Raw genomic sequence first — 15564 nt, 5'->3', positions numbered from 1 at the left:
TACAAACAAAGATGGAAGCACCTGGATGTTTAAGCTGCCCCTTACCCCCCAGGCGCCAAGAGGCCCTTTGTATAAGAGCCAGTCTGCTTTGCTGAAAGGTGGGATAATTCCTGAGGCATAACATGCACCCCTTTGGAATTGGGCTGAATTGGGGGCTTTAGCTGCAATTACATATTGGCTTGGCTTGTCCTCCCTGATGGCTTCCCCCCTGCCCCTTAGGGGTTTCTCTGGCAGCACCCCTCAATGGGTCACTTGTGCCTGAATCCTTGGCTCAGGTTGTCCTGGGAGAACCCTACCTTAGATGGTATATAGCAGAACAGGAGCTCTGGGGAGGGCTGTCACAGCTGCATATCCCCAAACCATAAATACGGCTCCAAATGAATTTATACTGCATGTGAAAACACTCTGGAAACCAGAAAGTGTTCTACTATGTTAGCGATTATATTATGTTCTCAGTTTATCACTCTCTTTCAGAACAGGTCCTGAGAACTTCCTCACTCCTCCTCCTCCTCGTCCTCCCGCCCATCAGCACCCCGAAGAACGTTCCCCAGAGCTCGAGTGAGCGGGGAAGTGCGCTGGGGCAAGTAGAGGGGGGCCGCTGAAATCCACATGACAAATCACCCCTTTTCTCTCTTTGATTCACAGCTTTCATCCCGCCTGTTGGAGCTTTTCTGGGGCTCATATCTTAGTCCTTTGCTTACGATTGCAGAGTGGTATGTTATAAACCCACCTCCTAAAGCCAATGAAAAGCAATTTCTCCAAGGCGTTTTTTTTTTTTTTCCCCTTTCTGTGAATATGAAAAAAAAAAGGCATTAAATTAGGAGCTTTTCATCTTAGATAGTTATTTTATCTTTTTGGCTCTGGCCTGTGGAGATCAGGGGCCAGAATCAGATAGTGCTTCTCTACTCATCCTGGAGTCTTCTGTCACTTAGGTGACATCTTGGCTGCCATCAGATATGTCTGGGGGCTGGCCACTGGCTTGATTTAATGCTCCCCTTCACTGTGGTCCATTTGCCCCAGGCTCAATCAGCCATAAAAAAGTAGATCCTCTGCCAATTTGATAGCCTCTGCCTCAGAGATGTGAAGTCAGCGGGAAAACCTACAACAGGATGATTTTCCTTCTGTTCTGTTTATTTGGAGGAATTATCATCAAATTAGTGGTCCGTTATAGGGGAAGGTGGGTAGAAATTCAGGCCATTGATAGAATTTCCTTGGGTTTAAAATAACAATTACTCAGACTTCTATCTCCCTTCCTTCCTTCCTTTCTTCCTATTTTGGATTTGACTATAGCTTTAAAATTTGCTGAAGTTTCGTGTGAATTCAGAAGTGAATTGGTAAAAATTTTAAAAAAATCAGTTGGAACCCCAACTCTGCAAGCTCTTCCATAAAACCTGTTCCATGCCACTGCTTATCAGTCGGGAGGCAAGAGTGTTGAAGGCTCGGATTTTCAGCAGAGGGCAAGTGTGGGCCCTTCACTTGCAATCTGAATTTGGGTAAATTGAAGCCTGTGAATCTCACTTACTCACATACAAAGAGGAGATGACTGTGCCTCCCACGGTGGGTGGTGGAAAGGAAGGAGATCATGCTCTAGCATGGAAACTAGCGCCGTACTAAGCTTAATAAATGATAAGCATTATTATTAGACAAACTCGTGGAAACAGAGAAGTTTGGGTTGGAATGGGAAAGGGAAAGGAAAACTTTGGGGGGAAATGGGATTTAAAAATGTAGTCTTGAAGAGGCACTGAGGGTGGCTTCTTTGAGTCTGTTATAGGGAGAGATTAGCATATGTGGATGTGGGTGGCTGGGAGGGGCAGGGGTGGGGGGGAGGGGGGTTGGCCTGGAAGAGCCAGCTCAGTGGGTGGTGATTATTCTGCCAGCCTTTAGCATGAAGGTGTCTGGGGTCAACAGTTCGGGTGTTGGAGAAATCCCCCAATATACCTGGATTCCCTTTTGCAATGCCCACCTGAACTGCACCCCAAGGAAGGAGTCAACATTAACAACTGTTTTCTTCTTGAACAGTCTTCTTCCAGTCCAGTTCCTCCTCCTCCTCCTGCTTTTTTGTATCAGCCTCTAGTTCAGGGAACGATTTTAAAAAGAGTCCTCCGTGAGGCAAATAGACTCTGCAAGGGCCCATTGGAGCCTGGGAAGCAGGCCATCTTCTGGAGGTCAGGGTACAAGTGTTGTTTTGTTTCTTGGTGTGTGTGTGTGTGTGTGTGTGTGTGTGTGTGCGCGCGCGTGTGCGTTTGTGTGATTTCATTCTGTCCTGTCTGCGGTCAGAGATTGGCATCTGAAAATGCAGATTATGTGTTGTGTCCCTGTATGGGGATTTAAGGTGAGTCTTGATGTCTTGAGCTGGAGGCGAGAACAATAAAGACCTGGGAAGATGAAAAGATGCGGGAGAAGGAGCTTTGTTCCAAATGCAGAAGCTGCATGGAGATTACAACTCTTGCACAAACACTGTTGACACATGCGTGTTCTGATCCTCATGGGGGATGCCACCAGGGTATTACTGTTGGAGTGAATTCCTTGGCAAATCTCTCCTTTAACCCCACTTTATACACACCTCCCTGTTTTGCTTTTATAAAAATCAGAGCCTTTCCAGATGGGAATGCCCTGCAAACTCATGTGTCCTTGTTCCTTAGGGAGAAATTTTCCAAACGTTAAAATACCCATGAGAGAGAGAGAGAGAGAGAGAGAGAGAGAGAGAGAGGGGGGGGGGGAGGGAGGACTGAAACATGAATCATTGAGAAAACAGTGAAAATTTACCACTGGAAAGTCTGGCCTTCTAAGCCTCTCTCTTTTCTAGATTCAATTTTTTAAAAAGAGAGGCTAAAACATGGTACTTGAAAGGAAGAATCTACAAACTAAATCAGGAGGGAAATCCTAGAGCATGTATGAACCACCCCCCACCCGCCCGCCCTTAGGCTAAGCTAATGTTTCGCGTAAATATGTGTGGGTATTGCATCTCTGGATAGCTTTATGATAGGGGAAATGATCAATTATAGCTAGTGTCACAAACTGGACAATTCTTAGTACTCCTCAAATTGATTTAGTCTATTGAATTAAGAGTAGTTTTAGGAATGTACAATGCTTAATTCACACCTATTTGAAAATTTTGCCCCTTATTTTTCATTAACTTAGAGTGAAAAAGGTAATAAACCAAGGAGATCTCAGTCTGGAACACAGAGGTGATTTTAGCTGATATTAAAAAATGGCCTCATTAAGACCCACGTTTATTAGTGATCTACAGACATTAGCTGAAGTTTGATCTCGAGTCATAGCATGTATGTATTGATTTATGAACATGTGTTGGACTGTTTCCCGAGCAGAGAAATTGTATTCAGCAGCGGAATTCAAACTTTGAATTCCAAAACTCTATCAAGAGTCCAGTAAATGTCAGTGGTGAAGGTAATGGGCCATAGAGATAATGTCCCCGTCATGGAAAAGCAGGCAGCATGATCTCGTGCTAGCCTGGTTGTGAGTTTATTTCATATCAGATACTTGGATTCTTCACATGGCAAGCCTTTGCCCACATATTCCTGTCTAAAAGAGTACTTCCTAGCATTTGAAAATTTTATCTTACGTATTTTTTATTTATTGAAGAATAATTGAATACAACATAGTTTCAGGTGTGTGACATAGAGATTCGATATTTATATACATTACAAAATGGTCACCACAGTAAGTTACCATGTCACCATATAAAGTTGTTACAGTATTGACCATATTCTCTATGCTGTATATTACACGCCCCTGTCTTATTTATTTTGTAACTGGAAGGTTGTACCTCTCAATCCCCTTCATGTACTTTTCCATCACCCCACCCTTCTCCTCTCTGGCAACCATCAGTTTATTCTCTGTATCTATAAGTCTGTTTCTGTTTTGTTTTTTAGATTCCACATATAGGTGAATTTGTATCGTATTTGTTTTTCTTGGTCTATTTCACTCAGCATAATGCCCTCTAGGTCCATCCATGTTGTCACAGATGACAAGATTTTATTATTTATTTATTTGTTTGAGAGAGAGAGAGAGAGAGCACAGCGTGGGGAGGGGGAGGGGCAGAGGGAGAGGGAGAGAGAATCTTAAGCAGACTCCCTGCTGGGCTCAGAGCCCGATGCCGGGGCTTGATCCCAGGACCCTGAGATCACGACCTGAGCCAAAGTCAAGAGTTGGTTGCTTAACCAACTGCACCACCCAGGTGCCCCAAGATTTCATTTTTTATGGCTGAGATATATATGTATAAATACACCACATACCACATCTTCTTCATCCACCCATCTATCAGTGGACATTTAGGCTGTTTCCATATCTTGGCTATTGTAATTACATGATGAACATAGGGGTACACATGTCTTTTCAAATTAGTGTCTTCATTTTTTTGGACAAATACTGCTAGTAGAAGTGGAAGCGCTGGATCGTAGGGTAGTTCTAGTTTTAATTCCTTGAGGATCCCCCGTACTGTTTTCCACAGTGGCTGCACCGTTGACATTCCCACCCACAGGGCACGGGGGTTCCCCTCTGCTCCACATCCTTACCATCCCTTGTTCTTTCTTGTCATTTTGATGCTAGCCATTCTGACTCGTGTACAATCTTATGTATTAATTTCCTATGAATGTTGTGCCAAATTACCATAAACTGGGTGGCTTCAATTGACACAGATTTATCCTCTCACAGTTTTTAGAGGTCAGAATTCTGCAGTGGTTTCTGCAGGCTGTGATCAAATTTTGGCAGGACCACACTCCCTCTTGGAGGTTCTAGGTGAGAACCTGTTTCTTTGCTTTTCCCGCTTCTGTGGTCACCTGCCTTCCATCTGCTTGCAGCTCCTTCCTTCACTCAAAAGCATCGATCCAGTCCCTGCTCTGCCTTTAATTGCCTTCTCCTTGGGGTGACTTCTCATGGGATACATGAGGTTAACTTTAGAACCCACTCTGCTAACTCAGGTAATAACCTCCTCTCCAGATCCTTAACTTAATCACATCTGCAGAACCACTTTTCCATAGAAGGTAACATCTGTAGATTTAGGAGTTAGGAATTGCATATCTTTGTGGGCCATTATTCATCTTACTCCATCTTGTAATGTAAATTATTAAACTTGACCAGGGTCGCCACCGTGTCCTTTTTTAAAAAAGTAATTATAGAGCATTTTGCATTTCATTTAATTAAATCTTGTAAAATAAGACAATATCATGCTCATGATAAAAAAAAAAAAAATCCATGCAGGGGCACCTGGATGGCTCAGTTGGTTGAGCATTCTACTCTTGATCTCAGATCAGGTCTTGATCTCAGGGTCGTGGGTTGGAGCCCCCCACTAGGCTCCACACTGGGCATGGAGGCTACTTTAAAAAAAAAATCCAAGTAGGACAAAAGATGTGCAATGAAAAGTGAGTGGGCCTTTCACTCCAGACTAAGTTGACCTCAGTGGCCAGTTGGTTACCCTACTCCAGCCCCAGCCCTTTCCCCAGAGCTAACTATAGTTACCCATTTCTTTGGTGTCCTTCCAGAAATTTTCCACATTATACAATGTATATTTTTAACACCAATGAAAAATGCTATACATGTTGTTTCATACTTGAACTTTCCAGTTACTTCATTTTGGTGCTCTTTCCTTATCAACACATCCAGTTTCATAGCTTTTCTTTGAACTACTGTGTGGTATTGCATTGAATCAATGTACCGTAATTTGTTTAAATGTTCCCTTTTAAAAATATAAACATTTAGATTTTTTCCAGGATTCCCTTTGCCATTACAATGTCATCTACATCATCATATATGTATTTCTTTCTTTATATATATCAATAGTTTGTTTATTGCAGAATAGCATTCCATCGTATGGATATACTACAATTCGCTCATTTTTCTCCTGTCGATAGACATTTGATTGTTTCCAGTTTTTAGCCATAATGAATGAGGTTGCTTTAAACATTTGAGTTTAAATTTTTGTGTGAACATATTTTCACTTCCTTTGGGTAACTACCTGGAATGACACTGGTGTGTCATGGGGTTTGTGTGTGGTCAACTTTAGTAGATCCTGTCAAATAGTTTTCCTGAGTGGTTTATAAATTTTCTCAAATACCAGCACTGTGGGAGAATTCCAGTAGTTCCACGTTCTTGCCAACTCATGGCATGGTAACTTCTCCATATTAGCCATGCTGGAGGATGTGTGAAAGGATGTCACTGTATTTTCAATGAGCATTTCCCTGACTGCTAATGAGTTTGAGTGACTCTTCATATGTTTATTGACCATTTGGTTATCCTCTTAATGAGTGAGTTGCCTGTTCACGTATTTCTCTTGTTGTTCAGTTGGTTTGCCCGTCTTGTTCTTATTTACTTGAAAGAGTACTTTACATATTCTGGAAACAACTTCTTTATCAGATATATACATTGAAAATATTACTTTCCTCTCTTTGGGCCCCTATTCACGCTCTTAATGGTGGATTTTCATGAACAAAATGTTCACAATTTTAATCTATTCCAGTTTATCAAATGTTTTCCTCGATGGTCCATGTGCTTTTGTGTTATTTTATCAAATCTTTGCTTGTTTCAAATTCAGAGGGACATTGTCTTATGTGATCATCCTTGCATATAATCACCCGGAATTGATTTTGTGTATGATGTGAGGGGTAGGATCCATTTTTTGAAAACATGACTGTTCAATTGACCCAGCACTATTTATGAAAAGGATCAACTTTTCCTCATGACTCTGTAGTGTCACCTCTGTCATAAATCAAGTGAACCTGTATCTGTGGGTCTGTTCTGTGCCCTCTATGCTGTTTCACCACATGTAATTTGATTCAGGAAAAATAAAGAATTGCAACCTTTCTTGCATGTGAGTGCCTTGGAGCAAATTTGTACCATTAGGATAAGTCTGTTTGGGGTAGAACATGCCTGAGGAGTATTTTGAGTACCTTCACTTGTTCTCTTCAGTAAGATGTTTCAGTTAATCCTAAATAATTCCTTACGCTTTTCTTCCAGGTCTTTGGAAGGAATAAGCCAGTGACAGCTTTGGGGTAGAATGTGCCGTGAGAGGTTCTGCCAGAGGGAAATGAGGGGTGGGCCCGTTTCAACAAGGGGGTTCCTGCAGGGGCTGTTGACCCGTTTCCACAGCATTCCTCTCGCAGCTACGCCCCTGCCTATTCCTCCCTGCCTCAAGGTAACCCCGATCGATGTTTCTCCAAGCCGCCTTCAAAACCCCATCTCATTTTCACAGTGGCCATTCGAGGCGCCTCCGCTGCGTTGGGTCTCTACAAAGCTTATCCCCCAGTTCTGATACCTTCTAGAAAGCCTCTCCTAATCATGCTGGCCCCTGTTGATCTTTCTCTCCTCTGAACTCTACAGCTGCTATTATTTCTGAATCACTGGTTCTGGCCTTTGGTATCATTACTGGATATTTCAAACATGTTTGTCTTGTCTCTCAAGCTGGAAGCCCAGCTCTGCAGGAGGTCAAAGCCCCTCTATTACTCAAACCATAGCTCGATTAATATTTCATCCTAGATGGAGGGAAGCATGGACACGGAGGACGCCTAATGCAGGGCAACTGGGAGCCCCCTGCCTGGGGATGCCCAGAAGCTGAAGGGCAGCTGCTTTCTGGGGATTCTGAACACCCCCCCCCCCACCCATGTTGGATGCCTGGCCTTCCTGGGCTTCTCATTTTGGTGTCAGCTGATTGAGAACTGCCCCAGACCCTCGCTTCCTGCTCCCAAATGCTTGAATCAGAAAGACATCTATTCTCACATGGGGCCAAGTGGGGCATAATTAAGGGTGAGAGGGCAACTCGGTTCGGAGTCAGAACTCCTTTTAATGTTTTAGCAATGCTGACATGCTGCTTCCATCTTAGAGCAAGCCTGCGACCAGGGAAGCCATCAGCACACGGGGGCCGAGCCCACACCACACCATCAAGCCTCGTAGTCTCCGGAGACAAACCCGCGCACCTGCTGGCCGGGCCGTCCTTTCAGAAGCCGTTAAACAGGATCGCTGGGACGTGCGTCCAATGTCCTGTCATGATTAACCGTGTGGGCAGGCAAAGCTGGTGAGTGCGGGTAAAGTGAGACAAATATGCAAAGACATCCTGGTTGTGGGGGATTTGTGTCACTTGCTCCTGGCAGATGTGTTTAGATTTTTACCCCTGGGTCTTGACAGTTGTTCTCCACTTAACTTCCCCGAGGTTTCTTGGTGGAATGGAAGGGGCCATCTACCCGTAGTCGAGGTTCCCTTTTTAAAAACATTTTCCGAGACTTGAAATGCTGAGAAAAGAACTGTTGCCACCCCCGTCTCTTCTGAATTTGGTGATTTCTAGCAAGTGCGCCGTGGAAAATAAAACCCCTGGCCTGGTGTTGGGGAGCACCCGGGATCATGTGTAGTCACCCATCTGCTGAGGGCAGGTTTGCTATTTGCTATGGGAGGATTCTAGGGAACTCTCTTCCCTCCTGGATCTCTCTTAGGTGGCAAACAGAGACAAATGCAGTTAAGTTACTTGGCGTAGCACATTCCTCAGGACTCAACGGTCTGAACTTAAACGCTCCCCAGGGTTCTCTGAGGACGGGAGGATCCCAGGCTGTGCATGGCTTTCCCATCTGTCCAGATGGAGCATGTCACCCATGGGACGGGTTGGCCAAGAGGTGGTATCAGAACATGAACAGGAAAAGTGGGCCCTCAGAGGAGGCTGCCTTCCCCTAAAAGTGGGAGAAAGGGAGGTACTATGTCCTGGTTCCTCACTCAGGCCCAAGACTGAGGTTTCTTCCTGGTCCTGGCTCGGAGCCCAAGTCCCATCCCCGGCTACAGGCGCCATGCGTCCCCAAGAGTGTAGATAAACTAACAGAACGTGAACTCCCCCAAAGAGTGCAGATGTGCTAACAGAGCGTGTTAGGGGTGATTTTGAGACAGATCCGGTTACTTAGGATCTTTTGTTATAAAGCAAGCATGAGGCTCCTGATAACTACCCCCATTGAGAAGGGAAGGTCGGATGGTGGGGGGGGGTCCCTCAGTAACTTCCCCTGGGGGTGGAGAAGCCAGGTAGCTCTCAGCAGCCATTCCCATGTGGATGGAGGGCGTCACCTCCCTGAAAGCCACGCCGTGTTAGCCTGGTGATGAGGCAGAGCCTGGCGATGAGGCAGAGCCCCGTGTGTCACTGCAGCCCTTACACCCACAGGGCTAGAGCTAGCTTGAGATGGGCGGAGGCCAAGGGCAGGGTATTCATAAGGTTTTTACAGTTAGTTCAAGGTAGGTCTTCCAATGCCAGAAAGGGAGATGCTGATTGGCAAAATTTGTGATATCATGATTTGGGCACGGTGGGCACAGTGAAAGAGGAGTTTTGAACGAAGCTAAGAGAGTAAAGTGATGTTCGATAAGCCCGAAAAGAGTGATCTGTTTTTCTTTACTTACTTTTTTTTTTTTTTTAAGATTTTATTTATTTATTTTGGGAGAGCAAGTGCAAGCTCAAGCAGGGGGAGGAGCAGAGGGGGAGGGAGAGTCCAGCAGACTCGTGCTGAGTGTGGAGCCTGAATGGGGCTCAATACCACAAGCCTGAGATCATGACCTAAGCTGAAATCAAGAGTCAGACACTTAACTGACTGACCCACCCAGGCGCCCTGATGATCTGTTTTTCTGAGAAAATGCTTCCCACCCTGATGAGGGCTAGCTGTATAGTCTGTTGTTTGGGCATATAGATTTTCAGGAAGTTCCTGAAACAAACAAGGAAGTAAATTACAAACTGGTGTTCTTGGGCAAGAATTTCTTGGAAAAGTAAAGTCATAATGAGAGTGTGGAAAGGTGAAATCGTCAGTGTACGTGGGAAGGTGTGGGCTACAGATGTTTCTAGTTCTCACACTCTTTAGTTACAACTCTAGGATCTAGGCGGAAGGAGAGGCTATTCATCTGGTTCTTAGCTACATAAGAAATATGGAGGAAAGTCATTTCTCAAATGGGATACGGTGAGGAAGGTAGTGGCCCTGTGCTGACGAAAACTATTGTTTCTCTCAGGGTGCCTTGGTGGCTCAGTTGGTTAAGAGGCCAACTCTTGATTTCCACCCAGGTCATGATCTCAGGGTCGTGAGATCAACCCTCGCATCAGGCTCTGTGCTTAGCAGGGAGTCTGCTTGTGGTTCTCTCTCTCCCCCTGCCCCTCCCCCAGCTCATGCGTGTACTCTCTCTCTAAAAACCAAATAAATAAATAAATCTTAAAAAAAAATAAAAACAAAAACCCAAACTACTGTTTCTCTCAAGGAGAGGTATGGGGAACAAAGGCAAGAAAAGAAATTTCTTGGATATCCACCATGTGGCAGGTACTCTGCCCCGTCCTTTGCAATTTTTTTCTCATTTTAATTTTTACAGTAATCTCATAAAATAAATATTATTCCCTTTAATTGATTGGCAAAACTGTGACTCAAAGAAGATAAGTAGCTTGTACAGACGGGAAAGAATGGCGCCAGGGCAGGAACCTAAGTCTGTAGACATCAAAGCCTGTGCCAGGCACCATGCTGCCACTAAGTGGCCGAAGAGAGCCTACTGCGGGCCACGCTCCTGCCCTGAGTCCCCAGCATGGTGGTCAGCCTCCTCTTGTGCACTCCTGCGGGCCTTGAGCACTGGGCATGGATATGTGCCTCGCTCTCTGGGGCCATTTGTCTTGCTGTTGCTTGCACTGCTCTTGAGTTGGGGTTTGCTTTTGGAAGTTCAGTTCCAGTTCTCCACAAGTCACCCTGCCTCAAACCCTTCAGAAGCTCTCCTTATCACTGGACAAAATCCAAGGTCCTTAGCATGACTTTGGAATGGTAAAAGAGCCAGACAACAGATACAGAAATAAAGGGACCGGAGTGGCATAAAGATTACTTTAAACTGAAAACATTTGGATTATAGCAGATGCAGAAAGAAATCTTATCTGAATGTCCCTTATCTGACTAAATAAGGGCTTCTGAGGAATTCAGCTGCCATCCGCCCTCCTCCTGCCTTTGAGGGAGTCTACAGTCAGGGAGGCGGCTGACCTTTAACGCTGTAATATTTCAAGAACATTGTGTAAAAGGGTCCAGGATCAGAACCTCCCGTACTTTCCCACTGAGGCAGTAAGTTCTCTTTCCCCACCCACACCCTGCTAAGTGGACCTATAAACCCTTACTCCTGGCTGTTCGTGGAGCCACTCCTTTTGAGCAACTTTTCTCCTGGTAGTCTGTCTGTTGTCAATTACTTCCCAGGCTCCTGACTACGTAAGTTGATATTGGAAAATTTTCTTGCCGACAGAAGGAAATGCAAAAGCTAATGGGATATCATTACCATGACAATATGGTTGTGCCGAGGCATAAAAATCCAAAGAACTCATTCAAGTAGCGATGTAAGTAGCTGGCAAAGCATCCTTTCCGGTACAAAACCTCATCTCTTGTTATTCTTACCCTGCGCCACCCTGGACCACTCATCACTCTGACTGCAGTTTAAACTCTGCCTTTTCTCATATTGGTTCAAACCTTTTTTTGCCTCTAAGCGATCTCCTTCTGGAAATATTTAAAGGCTTTATCTTGAAGTCTTCTGCACCTGTGTTGCCTTCTGCCAGACAGAATTAAACCCTCTTGTCTCTGTTCCCTTAGCCAGGGAACAATTGCCTCACCTTTGTGTCTTTATCCATCACCATCCATCCGATTAACAATCTCTCCATTCCTTCATGCATCCATTGGCCCATCCATTTACTTCTTTTCCATTCACTCATGCATCTCTTCATCCACCTTCCATCCGTACGTGGAAGAAATAATTTCTTTAAAATGTTATCCGTGTCTAACCCGGATTTGATCTTTATATGGATCAGATTGATTTCATTTGTTCCAGGGCCATTGAGTAGAGAACCAATTCCAGAAAACACCTCAAAAGTGTAGCTCTTGATCCCATTTTGAATTTTATGTTGGATTGGTGGAACCCTCCTCAGTACCAGCTCTGGTTACTTGCCCTCTTGACCAAGGGGGAGAAAAGAGGGAAATGTTCAGTCTGAATTTTGGATTAAGAATCCAAGAATCCTGGGTCCTGCTTCTCTTGACCTAGAGGAAACTCAGAATATATGCAGTGGACCCCGGTACCAAGAGAATGAAGTGATCAGTTACATCCACTGATTTGAGCTTTAGGTTGGTTGTGAATGTAGAGAATCATGTATGTTTCACAATCATGCGTGTTTCACCATGTATTTAATTACCCCCCCTTTTTTTTTGTAGTCTCAAGAGAAAATGGCCTCTGGTAAGATGAAATGAGAACAAAAACTTTAGAAAGTGACAGCAAGCAGACACAGGAAAAAAAAAAAACCCAAAGTTTGGACATTTTTAACTCACCGTTCTTCTTTAGATGTGTTCCATTGCAGAGATAAAAAGAGCATGACATAGTTTTTGACTCTGCTCTAAAATCTTCTTTATAGGAAGGGGCTCCCACTCTATCTCAAAAGGTGACACGTTAATGACCATGCTCCTCGTAAAGCATTCACCAGCTCCTGTTAACACTTGTCAAACCAGAAAGGTCTGCCCTCAAAATAGAACTAAAATTTCTCCACCCACCCCCCCGCCATTTCCAAGCTCCCTGTGGGAATTGGATGTTGCTGGTTATTTTGAATTAAAGGCCCCATTTTCATAGCAACAATTTCAGCCTATATTAACAGATATCAACGTTTCTCTAAAAGGCAGATATTTTTATTTGTTGAGGAATCAGAGTCTTCTCTGGCTCTGGCACCCATTACTTACAAGTCTGTGAATGGAGTGATCTACAGCTCATTCTCCTTCCTCAACTGAGGTTGACTGTCTCACTATTTTGTTCATTACATGTGAAGTGGAAGAAATGCACACTTCATTTTCTTTGTGGCCACTACCTTATTTTCCCTCTTTTGGTCTGAAGAGAACCAATAAACTTTCTATCTTCAAATTTTCAGGGGAGTGCTTTCCATCTAGCTGATTCTCAAATGCTTTTAAATGGAAAAAAAGAACTGAAAACAGGCTGCTGTTTGGGTGATTTGCAAGCTCTCTGAAATTACTGTTTTTCTGCTTCACAGACTCAGTGATTGACAGTGCCTTACCCCAGATAGACAACTAGTTGGCATTGGCTGGGATGGCACCGTTCAAAATTACTTGTCTTTTTTTTTTTTAAATGCCAGTTACTACTGAATGAAAACTGGAATTAATTTGTCATGGGCCAATGGTCTTGCACAGCTACAGTGTACCTGGCTGAGTTTATGGACTTTGCAAATGACATTTACTCTCTCTCTCTCTCTCTCTCTCTCACACCATCCCTGGTCTCTCTGGAATTTGTTTTTCATGCTTTTGGCCCTTCCTCATATCTGGCTTATTTTGATAAGAGCAGATCAACTAGCCAACCTGGACTATGATTTGCAGATGAGGTCCAGTGTTATAGTCAGCAACTGGTACATTGCATTGGAGCCCAAGGTTGCACAGAATCCCCTCTGCTCCCTAACTGTGTCCAGGGTGAGGAGCTACTGGCCTAAGGCCACTGCAGCCCATCGTCCTTCCCTGTAGACCACGGTTTCTCAACCTCGGCACTATTGACTTTTGGCCTTGGATAATTCTTCATTGTGCGGGGTGGTGCTGTCCTGTTCATTGTAGGATGTTTAGCAGCACCCCTGGCTTTTATTCACTGCTTCCTCAGGGGGTGACAGCCCAAAATGCCTCCAGACACTGCCCAATGTCCCCTGAGGGGGAAGGGATTGTTCCCATTGAAAACCACAACTATAGATACTCTGTTACTGTGCTCCTTGAGTGGAAGGAAGTTCTCAGAGAGAGTCGGGATAAATGGCAGGGAGAAAATCAGGAAGATGGACTCTGGGGGCACTACAGTCTCTGCTGAGGACCCAGACCAGTGACTTCACTGGTTGCCAGCCCTGGCTGCATGTTAAAATCACCCGGAGAGCTTTATAAAATACACACCCTCTGAGCCCAGCCCCAAGATCCTGAATTAATTTGCTTGAGGATGTGTCCTGCATCCGGGTGTTTTTTTCTTAAGCTCCTGAGATGACTAACATGTAGATGTGGTTGAGAACCCAAGATGAAGAGCACAGACAGAGGCCCACTGTGAGGGGGGGCTCAGCTCTGCAGCCAGCTGTTTTGGCTTTACATTTTGCCTCACCCAAAACCTGGACTCTGTAAGCAGTGCTACTGAGGCGACCACTTCACCTTCCTTGATAAATATGCCACTGCCACCACAGTGAGAGACTGAGCCCCATACGTGGCTCCCACACCTGCCCCCTTCCCTTCACTCCTCCTTGCCCTGCTCAGGAATCTCTCTTCTGCTTAGACAAATGTACACGCACTTACCTGCCTGCGAAGAAAGTGAAGGAGACCCTCTGAGGAATACAGAAGAAGCCCATTTATGATTGTATTGGGGCCTGCTTTTCTCACTGGTTGAACATTTTTATGATTAATTGAAAGAGGTCCCTAAGTGGGAATGAAATTGGTAAAGCTCAGGGTCACAGTTTTGGGAACTAAAAGATACTTGTTGAGAAAAATTCAAGAGAAAAAAGAAAGAAAGAAAGTCACAGGATAAAGAATGAACTAAATGGAAAAGGGATGGGGAGGAGGAGGACCTAATATAATGAATTGAAGGTATGTGATTCTGTGGGACATTTCAAGAAAACTTAGACTAGAAGAGGAGGCAGAGAGACACCAACCAGGGCTTCCAGGCAAGCTGAAGTAGGCACCTGGTTCCTATGAGGTTGAAAGACATGAAGCTGACTCAGTTTGGGCCAGAAGCCAAGTGAGGATTACTGAGTGAGAAAGAGGGAAGGTCTCCTCTTCCAGATGTCCCGAGGAAGGCAAAGGCAATCACTTGACTAGACCTAGAGGATAGACTAAGGTTGGCTAGTGAACAAACACTTGAATCTGTGAAGAAGGATGTTATCATTAAAGGTAGGGGACAATTGGAATCTCCTGGAAGGAAATTTTAGTGCCTTAAACTTGCTAAAGGAGAGGGACTGAATCAAAGCATCATGTGTTGTGTCATCTGCATGGAACCTAGCAGGTGTTCAGATATTTCTCAGTCTGACAAGCTGAATATATTAGATGAATTAGATTACTAGGTCATATAAAGTGTAAATCTTCAAGTTCTGATGTACTTTATGACTAGACCTAGAGAATTTTAAGAAGCAGGAAACTGGAGACAATGAGGGAGACAGGGAACCAGGGATGCCATCTATGATCATAAAAATACAGAGAGTTCTAATAAGTACCCAATTAATCCCAACAAAAATAAAACAGAGAAACCAAAAACAGATGGAAAAAACACAAAGCAAATAGTAAGATGGTAGACCTGAATCCTACCATATAAAAAAGTACACTAAATGTAAATGTACTAAACATTCCAATTAAGAGGGATAGATTGGGGGCACCTGGGTGGCTCATTCGGTTAAGTGTCTGAGTCTTGATTTTGCCTCAGGTCATGATCTTGGGGTCCTGAGATTGAGCCCCATGTCAGGCTCCATGCTCAGTAGTCTGCTTGGGGATTCTCTCTCTCCCTCTCTCTCTCCCCCTTTCCCTGATCGTGGACTCTCTCTAAAATAAATAAACAAATCTTTAAAAAAAAAAAAGAGGGATAGATAGAAGAGAG

General features: G+C 44.3%; 1 long non-coding RNA gene across 1 annotated transcript in view; it reads left to right on the top strand.

Annotated features, from left to right (window-relative positions):
• Positions 1 to 11145: 11145 nt before the first annotated feature.
• LOC141372414 (uncharacterized) overlaps positions 11146 to 15564 on the top strand; it is a 28352-nt gene continuing 23933 nt past the window's right edge. Inside the window, exon 1 of the long non-coding RNA XR_012377647.1 lies at positions 11146 to 11317. This is a non-coding gene — a long non-coding RNA (uncharacterized lncRNA). The remainder of the gene's footprint in view (positions 11318 to 15564) is intronic.

This window comes from Callorhinus ursinus, unplaced genomic scaffold (assembly GCF_003265705.2).
Source record: "Callorhinus ursinus isolate GAN/ISIS: 27379988/994484 unplaced genomic scaffold, GSC_fseal_2.0 scaffold3, whole genome shotgun sequence".
NCBI classification, from domain to species: Eukaryota; Metazoa; Chordata; class Mammalia; order Carnivora; family Otariidae; genus Callorhinus; species Callorhinus ursinus.
Note: the sequence above shows the minus strand (reverse complement) of the source record. Positions and strands in the feature narration are given on the sequence as shown.